This window comes from Leptidea sinapis, chromosome 40 (assembly GCF_905404315.1).
Source record: "Leptidea sinapis chromosome 40, ilLepSina1.1, whole genome shotgun sequence".
Lineage (NCBI taxonomy): Eukaryota > Metazoa > Arthropoda > Insecta > Lepidoptera > Pieridae > Leptidea > Leptidea sinapis.
Window position 1 is genome coordinate 450059 of NC_066304.1, and position 15675 is coordinate 465733.

At 35.2% G+C, this 15675-nt stretch overlaps 1 protein-coding gene across 1 annotated transcript in view; it reads right to left on the reverse strand.

Annotated features, from left to right (window-relative positions):
- The window catches only part of LOC126976309 (paired box protein Pax-1-like), a 79086-nt gene extending 63726 nt beyond the window's left edge, over nucleotides 1–15360 (reverse strand). Inside the window, exon 1 of the mRNA XM_050824590.1 lies at nucleotides 15158–15360. The gene's annotated coding sequence lies outside the window, so the exon portion shown is untranslated. The remainder of the gene's footprint in view (nucleotides 1–15157) is intronic.
- Nucleotides 15361–15675: the final 315 nt, after the last annotated feature.

Below are 15675 nucleotides of genomic sequence, written 5' to 3' on the forward strand. Positions count from 1 at the left end.
ACATTTCCATACAAGTGCGGAAACATTGTATTTCTTGACAGTTCCGCAGGTGAATCCGATTTTTCCAATAGTCTTTCGAAACAAAAAAATATATATATAATAATCGCTATCGAGAACTTTCAAGCATAATAATGTGCAAAAATGTAGTATTATAGGTAGGTAGGTACAGACCAATATTTAAAAGATCGACGGAGTGCATAATATATCATAATATTATAGTCAATATTGGAAGCGTTCATTTCTGGCGATTCACTTTTGTGTCGTAAGAGAAGATAGGTCGTACTCAGATAAAAATATTTTTGGTATATTTATCCATATTATTCAAAAAAAATCTCCTCCAATAGAAAGGTAAATCCAACCACATATTCTAAAGCCCTATTAGCACCGAAATAATCACCTCAAAGTGCCAATTAAACGGTGCAAGTTACAGTACGGTGTAATTGAGGACTTGGCCATGTTCAGATAGAGATACCAACACCGAGGGACCGTATTTGCATATATTTGCCACACAGAGAGACCACCATGCCCTTTATATGTACGAGTATACTTTGCTCAACGTTTTGCTTATGAAATGCAATAGTTCTAGATCTAAAGATTGGCTAGAACCATTTCGCAACAAACGAAGTAAACTGTTTAAATAAATTTATATATGAAACATTAATTTTAATTGATCTTAAACTTATATCATCGCGGTTTTTAGACATTTATTAATACAAGACCCGGCAAACGTTGGTTTACCATAAAATTAAGTACCCCACGCCCGCTCATTGTATGAATTGTCATTAGTAATGAACGAAGAGGATGTAAATACTACGAAATAAGAGGCGGGACTGCCTAAGTAAAAATTTAAATTTACTTTAGTATGAAACGTGCAGTGATTTGACATAAGTTGGAAATAATAGTAATTACAGTATGGCGATTGGCGACGAAGTATAATCCGGCTAAGTTTGAAAACGAAAAGTTGCTTAAAATATAGTGGATTTCGGCATATCCGTTTTTTACAAGATTATAGCCGTCATCTGTCAATCTCTCAATGACTGCACGTTTAATAAATCGAGTGAATCGCTTTTTTCATAGAGAGTTTCGCTAGGCTGATAATTAATTATCATTAATCATACATATTATAACTATATACAATTGAATCATACATAAAAAGTACAAAATATATAAAAGTTTATATACCTACGTCTTAACCTTGGTACACAATCTCCATATTTTTTTTTACATTTTAATCTTTGAGCTAATAATTTGTGCCTAAGCTAAAGCTACACTAGTGCCCAAAATTAAAAATAAGTTGGCATTTGATACATAAAAAAGACATCAAAGAAGCAATTTTTAAAATATAACTTGTAAAACAGCTTTCTTGGGTTGATTACTTCTTAGAACACTTCCATTACTTTTAGATATTTCTTTATTTATTATTTCAACTAAAAAAACATTTAATGCAGGTATTTTTATATCTGATTCATGCTGAGTGAAATTATTTCTGATATCACACTGTATACATTTAAAAACCATAAATAAATGCAATTAAAGTCACGTGCAAGTCAACATATTTTGACAATGCTTAATGCAAGGCTTAGCATTAACATATTATTTCGTGTAACATGGAATCTTAAAGTACCTTATGAATTCGTGAAACATTAACGTTTTTTTTATTGTTTTTAGTTCCAGTTAATGATTACAATTGCTGGAAACTTCTATGCTTTAATGAAGAGATTAAATCTAACACTTTTTAATTATACAATTGTTACAATGTAGTGTTTTTCAGGTAGGCTAGATTCCTTTGTGTTGTTGTAACTAGATTGGCCATAAATATTGTAACAGCTAAGAATACAAGGAAGAGCATCTCGTTTCATCGACGATCAAGTCACCTCTGATCGGCTTGATTTCTTGGCGTCTCGTAGAGATGTGGGTTATCTCTTCTACCGCATTTATCGCGGGGAGTGTTCATAGGAGTTGTTCGGATTGATACCAGCGGCCGAATCCCACCAACTGACATTACGTCTAAATACAAAATACCACCCGCAGCACGTTGACGTCTGACATTTCACAACTGCACGGTTTTCAAGAAATTTTCTTACCTCATACAGCCACTATGTGAAATCAATTACCGGCTACTGTTTTCACGAACCAACACTACTTAAGGACCTTCAAGAATAGAGCATACTCCCACCCTAAAGGCCGGCAATGCATCTCTTGACCCCTGGTTTTGCGGATGTCCATTGGCCATTGCCTCACCACACCGATCACATGAGCCTCTTGCCCGTTTGCCCCCTCTTATATAAAAAAAACGTAATTTTTTTTTGAACTGGTTATTATATTAGAAACTTCAAAAATTTCCCGCCATTTCACATATTATTTTTTTCGAGGTTGATATTAAATCACAATAATATAATGGGGTGTTAAACAAACGAGATTTGCAGTGATTGCCTTGCAAAAGTGGGTATAGAGCCGTCGGTCATTTTCAAGACACTACAAAAGCTAGGTATAAGTCGTAAATGTGCTATCGATAAGTATACACCAACACGTTTTCTGTCGAAGACCAAAAATATCATCGGCCGCTTGCTATTAGAACCCTTCGCATCACAACCGCGCATTTTGTAAGAAATTTCTTGCCTCGCACAGCCACTTTGTGGAATAAATTACCGGCTGAGGTTTTCCCGAACCGAAACGACTTAGGGACCTTCAAGAAAAGAGCATACTCCCACCTTAAAGGCCAGCAACGCATCTCTTGACAGCTGTTGTTGCGGATGTCCATGCGGTTGCCTCACCTCTCCCCATCCCGTGAGCATCTTGCCCGTTTGCCCCCTCTTATATAAAAAAAACAACTAGGCTTAATAAAAGCTTAAAGGCGCTTATTTTAAGCATAATTGACTGCTCTTTTTTTTTGCTTTGAGTTTGAAAAAATGAACCTTTGACTTTTCAGGAAGACTTGTCACGATGCAAGAAGATTACGCTCCGGACCTTGTAAGATCTAAAGACTAGCCCAAATCTGAACCCCTTGTACTACAAATTATGGTCAGTGTAGAAGACATTTTGGCTTCACAACACGCCGATATTGAGTCGCTCTAGAAATCTCTGAACAAGCAGTAACTAAATTTCCCCTGGGAACAGTGAGAAAATGCACAGTGGCCAGATAGATTATGTACCTGCATTGAAGGAAAGGATGGTAATTTTGAATAGAATTTTATTTTTTGCTGAGACTTCAAATAAAACATAAGTTTTATTAAGATTAAGTGACAATGTCAATACATATTAACACAAGGTACCAACAACGGCGCCTTTTTCTGCAGTAGGTACTGTGTAAGCATTGTTGTTTCGGTCTGAAGGACGCCGTAGCGAAGTAGCGTAGTGAATTTACGGAGCAAATGAGACTTAACATCTTATGTCTCAAGGTGACGAGCGCAATTTTAGTGCTGCTCAGAAATTTTGGGATTTTCAAGAATCCTGAGCAACACTGCATTGAAATGAGTAGGGCGTAATATCAATTTCCATTACTTGAATGTCCTGCTCGTCTCGTCCTTTATTGTCATAAAAAAATAACGGTAACTATGGTATTGAAGACGTCAGAATACTTCAGAGGTTTATTTTGAAAATAGTTTTAACTTATGCTGTAGCTACATTGTCTCGCTAAGGCGAAGACTTCTCGACACATCTAGACAAGCAAGCGTCATATACACTGGCCTGCAAAAGTAAGTACCACACTTTTCAAATTTTTTTTTTCTTAACTATAGAATGTAGAGATTTAAGATTAAAAACGTTTTGTTGCAAATTTTATAGGCTTTAATTCTTAGAAACTAAAATTATACATTAGAAACATTTTTAACTTAAAAAAGATGAAACAATGAAAATAGACATCTTTAATTTAGTGTAAAAAAAATCAACTAAAATGTATTACATGTTATTTAATTTTTAATAACTGGTATTGCCTCCTCGAGCTCTGATTACAGCTTCGAGCCGGTTTGGCATACTGAACACTAGGTTTCGGAGCCGATGTTGGGGAATATTCTCCCATTCTTCTACCAGGGCCTGCATTAGTGCCCTGAGGGTAGTAGGTGGTGGTCTTCGATTTCTGACTAGCCTCCCAAGCTCATCCCAGGCGTGTTCAATCGGGTTGAGATCAGGACTTCTTGATGGCCAAGCCATCACGCTGATACCGACCTCCTTAATATACTCTTGTACGATATGAGCCGTGTGTGGCCGGGCATTATCATGCATCAGCATCGATCCATCACCCATATTTGCTAAATACGGCCCTGCATACTCATTGTGAATTTCTTGAGCATATCTTTGCCCAGTGAGGGTGCCATTTTCTATGGCTACAAGCTCTGTGCGACCTTTTGAAGATATGCCAGCCCATACAAGTACACTGCCTCCACCGTATTGGACTCTTTCTGAGATGCAGGCTTGAAGGTATCGCTCACCAGGTCGCCTGTAAACACTTCGCTTTCCATCAGAAGTGTAAAGGGAGAATCGAGACTCATCTGCAAACAAAATTCTTGACCATTCTTCTTCATCCCACTGCATGTGTTCACGGGCGTATCGCAGTCTCCCTACTCGATGCTGTCTCTCGAGTTTTGGGCTACTCACTCGTCTTCGGGGTTTCTAATTTGCTACAGCAAGTCAAGCTTCTCACTGTACTGTCACTAATGTAGTCCCTCCGGGTCTGAAGTAGCTGTTGCTGGACTTCAACTGCATTTTGGTGGCGATTTCTTAACACAGTGGAAATAATATAACGATCTTCTCGGGCACTGGTACACCTGGGTCTGCCATTACAAGGTCTCCTCAGATGGTGTCCAGTCTCTTCGTACCTTCGCTATACCTTCTGGACCGTTCGTACCTTCACACCCACCATTCTTGCAGTGCGACGCATACTGATGCCTAGTTCCAGAAAAGCCATGATCCTAGCACATTCTTCAACTGAAAGAGGCATGATAAATAAATGTTATGTGCTTTTAGCATAAATTTTTAAAACAAGACCCATCGATCTTGAAAAAAATTTAAAACAGAAAGAAAAATGTGAATGGTAAAATTGTAATTCGGAAACGTCCACTTTGAAAAAGGAATGGTTTTGTTTTTGAAGTTTTTTTTTCAGCCAATTCTTAAAAGAAGGTTACCGACTATAAAGTTTTTATGTACAAAATTAAATTCTCTTTGGAGTCCTTTTTATTTCGAAAGTATATCTTGTGAACTTAAAACGTTATCCCAATTTTAAAAGTGTGATACTTAGTTTTGAAGGCCAGTGTAATTGTTATCGTATCTATGCCAAAAAAGAACAGCTTCTAACGAGTATATAAATACATATACTAAGATTCTCTTCTGATCACCCAAGAAACCTGAGAGTCCTCCAAAGGTTTCTACCCTAAAAATACTCTTATTATCAAGTCAATTTAGATTCCGGGCGTCCACTTGAACGAGAGCCTTGTCCATCAAATTAAACTTGTTTTTATCGACTGTAAAATTTCACACTACAAAATTACGCACTTAGCTTTAAAGCCTTGAAATTCTGTCATTACCTCATTATCGGCATATTTCCACCACCTTTTGCGTAATTTAACTGCTGCCGTCTCCATGAGTGTTCCTAAGTACTGGATATTAACACCTTCTTACTTCAATTATTCAAATTAATATGAAACAAACGCCGCCCGGGGTTCAACAAATTGACATATTTTAAACCTGTCTTTGTGCTTTCAGTTAAGAAGTAAGAATGTAAAGGCGGTCGCACATTAGAGGTTGCCTTACCACAAAAAAATGGTTTCCTTATTTTGAGATAAGTGGGACTTAGGTATATTTATCTAGTTTGTCATTGTATTTACACAATGTACCAGACACAAATTTAAAAATCCATAGTTTTTTCTTTATTTTTTTTATGACAGTAAGGGACGAGACGATCAGGACGTTCAGCTGATGGTAATTGATGTGCCCTGCCCATAACTATGCAATGCCGCTCAGAATTCTTGAAAAACCCAAAAATCCTGAGCGGCACTACAATTGCGCTCGTCACCTTGAGACATAAGAGGTTAAGTCTCATTTGCCCAGTAATTTCACTAGCTAAGGCGCTTAAACATTACTACTTCACGAGAGAAATAGGCGCCGTTGTGGTACCCATAATCTAGCCGGCATCCTGTGCAAAGGCGCCTCCCACTGTTAAAATCGTAGTAAACTGGTAGTTTCAATCGTACCACTTTCATGTCTGGCATTCCACAATCAAGCGATACCCAAGAAATTTCTTACTTAGCTTAGTAACATTATGGTCTTAAAAGATATTTCTAAACCTATACTTACAACATACATTGGCCTTCAAAGTAAGTATCACACTTTTAAAATTGGGATAACGTTTTAAGTTCACAAGATATACTTTCGAAATAAAAAGGACTCCAAAGAGAATTTAATTTTGCACATATAAACTTTATTTTAGCTGAAAAAAAACTTCAAAAACAAAACCATTCCTTTTTCAAAGTGGACGATTTCGAATTACAATTTTACCATTCACATTTTTCTTTCTGTTTTAATTTTTTTTCAAGATCGATGAGTCTTGTTTTAAAAATTTATGGTAAAAAGCACATAACATTTATTTATCATGCCTCTTTCAGTTGAAGAATGTGCTAGGATAGTATGCGTCGCACTGCAAGAATGGTGGGTGTGACGGTACGAACGGTCCAGAAGGTAAAGCGAAGGTACGAAGAGACTGGACACCATCTGAGTAGACCTTGTAATGGCAGACCCAGATGTACCAGTGCCCGAGAAGATCGTAATATTATTTCCACTGTGTTAAGAAATCGCCACCAAAATGCAGTTGAAGTCCAGCAACAGCTACTTCAGACCCGGAGGGACTACATTAGTGACAGTACAGTTTTTTTTTTATGGAATAGGAGGACAAACGAGCGTACGGGTCACCTGTTGTTAAGTGATCACCGCCGCCCACAATCTCTTGCAACACCAGAGGAATCACAGGAGCGTTGCAACAAAACGTTTTTAATCTTAAATCTCTACCTTCTATAGTTAAGAAACAAAATTAATTTGAAAAGTGTGATACTTACTTTTGCAGGCCAGTGTAGTTTATGTTTTAACGACAAATTACAAGTTTAGACTACTCGCCACGGCCGCTTACGAGCGGTGAAGTTATTAGAGTAGCTTCACGCATGTTCATATAAAAATAAAACATGGATTTAACAATATCAGAGGTCGTGGATAGTATAAAGATCTATATTATGCTAGTTATCAACGCATAGCATAATTAAGTTAATTTCTATTAAGGTTCGTTGTAATTTATTTTATATTTAATGTTATTTATATTGTATTCTATTTGAGTGAAATTTAAATAAAAATTCAAGTTCTTTTATTCCAAGTGAAAACTGGCCACACTGACACTTATAACTAACACCCACACATCTCAATACATTCAATGTAAGACCACCCTAATTTGATATAAAAACATAATTGCATTGAAAATTGACTGGCGTAAGGTGCGAAAATTTGGTGTTAAACTGAGTATCGTTAGCATTTCATTATTGGATGAGACACGCAACAACTTCTTACCAATACAATGTGGAATAATTCGATTGCAAGAAATACCAGACTCCTTTGCACAGGAAGCCGGCTAGAATATGGGTAACACAACGGCGCCTATTTCTGCTCTGAAGTAGTAATGTGTAAACATTACTGTGTTTCGGTCTGAGGGCGCCGTAGATAGTGAAATTACTGGGCAAATGAGACCTCATGTCTCAAGGTGACGAGCGCAATTGTAGTGCCGCTCAGAATTTTTGGGTTTTTCAAGAATAAAGAGTGGCACTGCATTGTAATGGATAGGGCGTATCAATTACCATCAGCTGAACGACCTGCTCGTCTCGTCCCTTATTTATATAAAAAATAAAATTACCTTTGGGAAATGTTCATAAAATAGTTTGCAGACGACACGACACATTAAAGTTTTCATAGACAATTATTTGCTGAGAATGTAGACCACGATGTTTCTATAGCTGCTAGTTTAGTGCCCACAATTTATTATTAAATGCATAAAAAATGTGTGGCTTATGTTATAAGGCAGAAAAATTTGTAAGAAGTAAAGATGGGAATGTAGAGATACTGTCAATCTGGGTATAACAATAGATTATAAAGTTCAATAGGGACCTTATATATGAAAGTTATGGACAGAAACTTTTGCACCTATAACCTAACAAACTTGCTCACTTAGTTTCTTATGACTAATTCTTTTTTGGAATGAAAATAAGGAACGAGGCGAGCAGGACGTTCAGCTGATGGTAACGCCCTGCCCATTACAATGCAGTGCCGCTCAGGATTATTGATAGACCCAACAATTCTGAGCGGCAACTGCACTCGTCACCTTGCGACATAAGATGTCAAGTCTCATTTGCCCAGTAATTTCAATACTTACGGTCCTTCAGTCCGAAACACAGTAATCCTTACACATTACTGCTTCACGGCAGAAATAGGCGCTGTTGTGTTACCCATAATCTAGCCGGCATCCGGTGCAAAGGAGCCTCCCACTGGTTCTCAGTTAAGTCGCGATGGTGAAGCCATACTAAACAACATATTATTTTAAAAGGATATCCTTCACTTCTGGGATTAATTATACATATTTAATTTGTGACCAAAATTCGTGTAGGTACTAATCAGCGGCTTGGACGAGTCTTTGTACTGTGAAGTAATATTAGTAATCGAAACAGTCCCGAGGTATTAGGTGCTGGGGAAGGTTTTAGTGGGTAAAAATCCCACTCACTCAAATAATGACTGACCGGTGTCTTTTTGAAGATTGTCCTTCGCACAAACTGCTCAGTAAAACCAAAATAATGAGCGGCACTGCTACTGCTCTCGTCACCGTCACAAGATATAAGAAAAAAAGCTTTGAATCTCCATAGCCTAATGTTAAAACAAAAAAAGCCCTTGTTTAAAATAATTTTCTACTTATTTAAAGATGATTACAAATACTTCTTTCTAGTGTTGCAAGACATTAAATGAATGATAATTGAATACGTGTTCATTTTTCCCAAATTACTCAATTGAACACGCAATGTATTCAACACCCAATTCCTACATTTAATTGCAATCCTAAAGTAGCAATCGAAGGTACAGAAGACCTGCTTTTGACATTAAATAAATTGTTTGTCGGAATAACATTAAGTCATACCGATCTGGCTGTAAGTCTTTTAACAAACAAACTTTTAAAAAATAATAATATCATTAAAATAAATGCTAAATATAAACAAGAATGTAAACGCAATTAACATTAAAAGACATAATTAAAATCTTGTCACCTGATCAAATAACTGAATAATAATGAGAAACAATTAAAATTATGTAAATGCGCAATACAATTTTCCACATATAGACTTCTGCACAATCGCACCATATTTGGCTTAGCCGTGCTTATTAATTTCTTGCTTGTTAACAACATGTTGAGGCTTTAATTAAAATATTGTAATATATCAACCCAGGGAAAAAAAGAGGCGTGGTAGTACGTTTGCGGATTCATGGAAGGAAGGCTTTCCCGGTATGCAAGTGGCTTTTATTCAAGCTGTAAGAAAGATCAGCATGGAAGAAACATGCCTTTGAAAAAGTTTTTATAATAAATAACAAACTTTTGTTCAGATAAACAATGTAACACATAAATTTAATGTATAATTTCATAGTTTTAAGGTTCTTAACCTCAAAAGGGAGAACGGAACGAAACGTTTATGCCATGAAAAGCATAATATATTTTGACTCACTCAATGGAACCAAAATTTAAAGGGTACCTATGTTTCATTGATTTAGAACTATGAAATTTGGCAACGGTATTGCCAAATTTAATTTCTCTTTCCTCAAATAAAGCGAAAAGTCTGAAAACATATATAATTAAATCATAAAAAACTGGGTCTTTATGTAAGGAACGGTGTTAGAAATTTTTAATTGAATGATAATGTCTTTATTGGCACAAGATATATATACAGATTTTAAATTATTTTTTCGAATTATGACGAAGAATGAAACATACCTTTTCTCTCTGTTTTTATAAGTACTCGTATAGGTAGGTATCTAATAATAATTATGCACGAAAACCTCGGTGGGCGAGTCCGACTTGAATTTGTTAGATTTTTTTTTGTAGATCGGTTTGCCAGTTGGCAAAGGCATTCTCCAATCTCTACCATTCCAGTCTTTCGTTTGCAACCCTATTCCACATTACTCCTGCAATCTGTCTGATGTCATCTTTGTTTGTGGTGTACTCCGTTTTCCTTCTCTGGGGTACCATCTTGCAACGATTTTGTTCCATTTGTCTTGTTCTCTTATAGTAAATTTTTTTGGGATTAAGTGACCCATTTTATATAACATGAAAGAAGGAATATTCGTCCTCTTCACACACTTCTGTGTTAAATCGTTATGTTATGGCTCAGTAGCCTAAGCCTCCTTTCCACTCCCTTTCCTAATGCTTGCACATCACTACTTAGACAGAATAAGGCTCTGCTGTAGTTCCTATCTATGTAGAAATCGTTTTGGACAAAGAACACTTTTAGAACTTTTAGAATTGTGTATTCACAAAAAAGCGTTAACTGTTTACGTACGTTTTATTCCTGCAGTTTATTTTTCGCTTGAAATTATAATAGAACGTTTACTGATTTAAATATTTAAAATTCTTAGATATCAAGACAATATTGTTACAATAATGTCATTAAAAATAAATTGAATCAAAAATACATTTAATTTAAGTCTTTAATTTGATAACCTTCTTTGAGCAGAGTTGACCTTTACGCGCCACTCGAAAGCCTCCAGAAAAGTTGAATGGAATTTCATTGCTGGTGAGTTTTAGCAAAGTATAAGAGAGAGCCATGCTGTTTGTGTTGCAATTTTCCATTTTGTTTGCCATATATTTTCAGTACTACTTATGTTATAAGAAGTACTCAGTAGACATTCAGAAGGTAGCGAAACAGTGACAGAATATTGATTACTACCGAACTCAATGAAAAATTTTGAACTTACATTCGAAAAGAATTCGCAATGAAAATATTTTTCTTTCTTACTTCAATATGTATCTGGAATACTGATACCATGGTGAAGTGTACAATTTTGTTTTAAACTTAATTTCGCCATAAAATACTGCCATATATAAGCTCATTTATGGGTATACCGAAAGACTGGTCGATATAAGTGTAAAACGCCAAAACAATTGACAACACGGATTATGAAAAGGTTTTTAAATGAAGCCTTCTCTGATTAATTGATATTGAGTGCGTCTTTAAGATGAGTGCGTTTTTAACCTCTAAAAATCAATATATAATCCTACAAATAACGTTTTTGTTGCAGGTGGTTTTATTATGATAATGAACCATGTATGTAGATTTAATTAAATTGAAAATATCACATTGAATGATACATTAATACACAATAATCAAATTATGATTAGTCTTAGTAACACTAAAACAAAGTTAACCCAACCTTCGTCGTCCGAAATACTACATATGCTGTGGTACGAAAATATATATTGTAGAAATTGCAAAATGCACAATATAAATTGACCAAATTCCCAAAGAAACTGCGAAGTACTTAAAAGAACTGTGTAGGAAATAAAACGAACATTGTTAAATTTTTTAAAACTTCAAATAAAAATTTTGTTCTATGAAAAGAAAGAATAATTTTTTTAGTTCAAAACGAGATAATATGTACTAAAACAAGCAGTATCTTTAAATTTACACTATTCTGTCATGGTGAAAAATATTCTAAATTTGACTCTATTTTAATATTTCTGTCGAGTGCTACCTAATGTCTAGTGGCTAGTTAGTGTCTAGATCATAAAATTCCCTAGCTATAGGGAACTATCTATTTACTTTCTAGACATTAAACCAGCATTGTTTGTAAAACCAAAATTTTTTAATTTTTAAACTAACAAAAACTCATTTTCATTGCCGTCTATATTAAACGAAATTGCATTTTATTTAACCATATGAATACTCTTAAGCATGTTATATTGTTTCCAGCGATCAATAGCTTCTCTGTTTACTGATACTGGGGGAATTCTCGTAACACTTATTATAAGGCGTAAAAGGTATTATTTTTTTTATAATTGATTCCTTCAGCCTTCTTTTTGATGTCATTTCTAATATACTAGACACTACTATCGCTTTGGAAACAAAAGGCGCTCTGAGAGAGTAGAAGCGGCGCAAGAAACTCTCCCAGAATTTTTTTTGTTGCGCTCTTTTTGTCTACTGTCATTGGTATAGCTATAAAATAATCATAATCTTGTCCCAGGCTGTCCGATCACTTAGATATTCAGCTGTGGAGTAGTAGGATATACGACAGAGCCATTTTTTACTAAGACATTTAAATTTATTTATAGATAATGCCTGAACAGTGGTTGGGACTTTATTATAAAAGTTACATTTACCCTTAAAGCTATTATGTATCTTATGAAGCCTACTAGAATTAGTTACAAGCAATACCTTATTTCTAGTGTTATAATAATGAACACTTAAAGTAGCGGACAGACACAACTAGTTTTATTATAATCGAGCTACGATTTCTAAAGGGAGCGCAATGCGACTTAATACGGACAAAGTCACAGAAAGAAGCTAATGTTCTATAATTAATTTCATGAGAAGTTTACCAAATAAAGATTTTTTTTATGAAAATCAGGGATGAGATGAGCTGGACGTTCGGCTGGATGAGACACAGTATTGTATTGGGTAGGGACCCAATACAATACAGTGCCGCTCAGGATTATTGAAAAACCCAAAAATTCTGAGATGCACTACAACTGCGCTCGTCACCTTGAGACATTAGATGTCAAGTCTCAAGTGTCCAGTAATTTTACTAGCTACGGTGCCCTTCAGACCAAAACACAGTAATGCTTACACATTACTGCTTCACGGAAGAAATAGGCGCCGTTATGGTACCCATAATCTAGCCCGCATCCAGTGCAAAGGAGCCTCCCACTGGTTCATTTTCATAATTGTCTCTTACTGCAATAAGCCTTGAAAGGGCTGTCGGATTTTAGTCTATTTAATTACAGATTCAAGAATCCAAATTAGACAACTCGTTGATGTCTTTTGTATAAGAAGAGATCTCTACTCAAAGACTCTCTACTCTAGCGTTCGAACTCATGACGTATATGAGTTTGATATTAGAAAGGACCTTAATATCTAATAAATAGTAAATCGGCAAGCTTGGTATCAAAGCTAGTATGTTATCAGTTGTCGGAAAGGTAATTTGGATTTTCAAATTCTTCTAAAGTTTTTATTCCTAAAGGTTGATGCATCCAATATAGGATAATTTATATTTTATACAGTTTATTCTTTATTACTTTTTATGAAATATTTGATGTTTAAATCGCTTTAAACTTTAAAAACGATTCCTATATTGGATGCAGCATCTTACAAACTAATTTGTTTTGTATATTAAATTACTCCATTGATTGAAAAGAGAGACTGTTGTGTTTGTTGTATGTTCTTCTCACGAGCTCTACTTTTTCCGAGCCTATGGTAGATTCAGTAGTTTAAGTGCATTCAATTTTACTAATTAGATACACACATCACTAATGTTGCACAATCGGTGCGTCAGCTGTATAGCTACAGATATACTGCTATAAGCATTTCAGTAACGCGAACTCTGGAGATTTCACCGATACAAAAAGTGTCTAACTATATATATTTATATTTTTTATTAATTATTTATCATTTGCGCCAGCCATGAGCATGTCGGATGTGAAATCATAAGATTTTCCCCTACCAAACTGTGCCCAACGCAGTTAAAGAAGTTTTTCCTTCAAAAATTAGTATAAATTATAGCCTAGGGTATCTTTAACAAGGCGAGTTTACCATTGGAAGGTAAGATCTCAGGATATACTGGCTAGGTGGGCACTGCAGCGGTGCTTTTTCTTTTTTGACGTAGTAATGTTCAAGTACTATAGTTTTCATTTGAAGGGCACCGTATTGACATTACTGGGCTAATGAGACTTAATATCGTATGACTTAAAGCGATAGCGCAATTATGATGTCACATTGAATTTTTGGTCAAGTCAAAAGTCCTGAGCGGCACTGTGTTATTATGGGCAGTGGGTATCACATACCACCAAATCCAATGTCTTAATCGTCTCGTCACATACTGTGATGAGTGATTACTTACCATCAACTGACCCGTAAGCGTAAGCCCGTATTGGGATTAGTATGGTTGTTGACCAAAGTAATCCCATAAAAAAACAGAAGCCTCGGTAAACATATATGAACAGTGGCTGTTATGCAGGCAATATATTCTTTTAAATCAAAAACTTTTCAAACGGATCTAAACATAAATTACTATGACAGCTATTGTGAAAAATTCTAAATGTGACTTTTAACGGAAAGTAGGAGTACATAAATTATCAAAATTTTACGCAAGTACTTCTTTGTTCTTTATTATTAATTTACTTATTTAGCGCATTGGCTACGAACTCGTCAGCTCAAACTAAAGTAAAAGAATAATATTTAAATCATTTTTAAATATACTCAGTAGAATCAGTTCTACTAAATGATAAATAAATAATCATTAAATATGGCAATAAGGACATATTTTCTTTATCAGACTCCTTTGGGTTTTAACTTACGATTCGTGTCTGGAATGTGAGACAAATATGTTATAAATATAGAATCTTCAAACTAAAAAGTATTTAAATTATGAATATAATGTTTCGGATATGTTGTTTTCTGTTATCTATGTACGTATCTTCCGACATAATTTTCAGCATAATTTAGAATTTGGAAACATATCATAATATCGTTATATTAAAAAATAGCATCAATGGAAATTAGATTGAAATATATAACAAAATTATCACTTTCATTTTCTAATATCTATGTATATTCTCCTATAAGTTCTGTACAATTTTCACCTCTTTCAAATAATTTATATTTTATTTATTAGGCTCAAATTGTCGAATCTTTATCGTCGGGAAATCCCGGATGACATTATTACTACTTAATAAAATTTAAAAACACATTGATTTGAATTATAACATTTTATTAAGTTACTGGGGAAATCCTTAGAGCGAGAAAAAATATTTATTAATTATATAATAGAGTTATATAACTACTTCAATTAGTTACAGAATGCTTTCAATATTTTTTGTTTGTATGTATATCCAGTAATATGCTCAGTATTTTTAAAATACAGTTACAAAAGAAAAACTTACCGTACGGAAACTCAAAAATCACGCGAAAACGTACATTCTAGTACTAACAGTTTTCACACAAACACAGTGTATATTATAGAAACTCTTTACACAACACAAAAAGTTTTTATAGCATGCAAGCTAGAGAATAAAAAAGTTACAATTCGATTTTGGAAATACGTTCAAAATCGGTCGCGAAAACTCTACAGTTGACGCGTTCTCATCGCGAAGCGTGGAGCGCTTGTAACGGTCGAAGCGTATCGTTCTGAGCCCCGCCTACTATGAACGTAACGGAGGGGACCGATACACCTCTTAGCTTCTTCACACTTTGCCCGGTACCTATTAGTTAAACCAGTTATCATGACCTTCCCCGCCCTCTGACATCCATACACCACAGGCGACAACTGCATTCAACATTTGAATCATCCAGCTCTACATTTACTGGTGATGGCAAATGCTGACAGTTTAAGGCACACTGATCTTTATTACGAGGCAACAAGGATTGAGAAGATGTATTTGGTTTTTAAGAGGACAGCGTC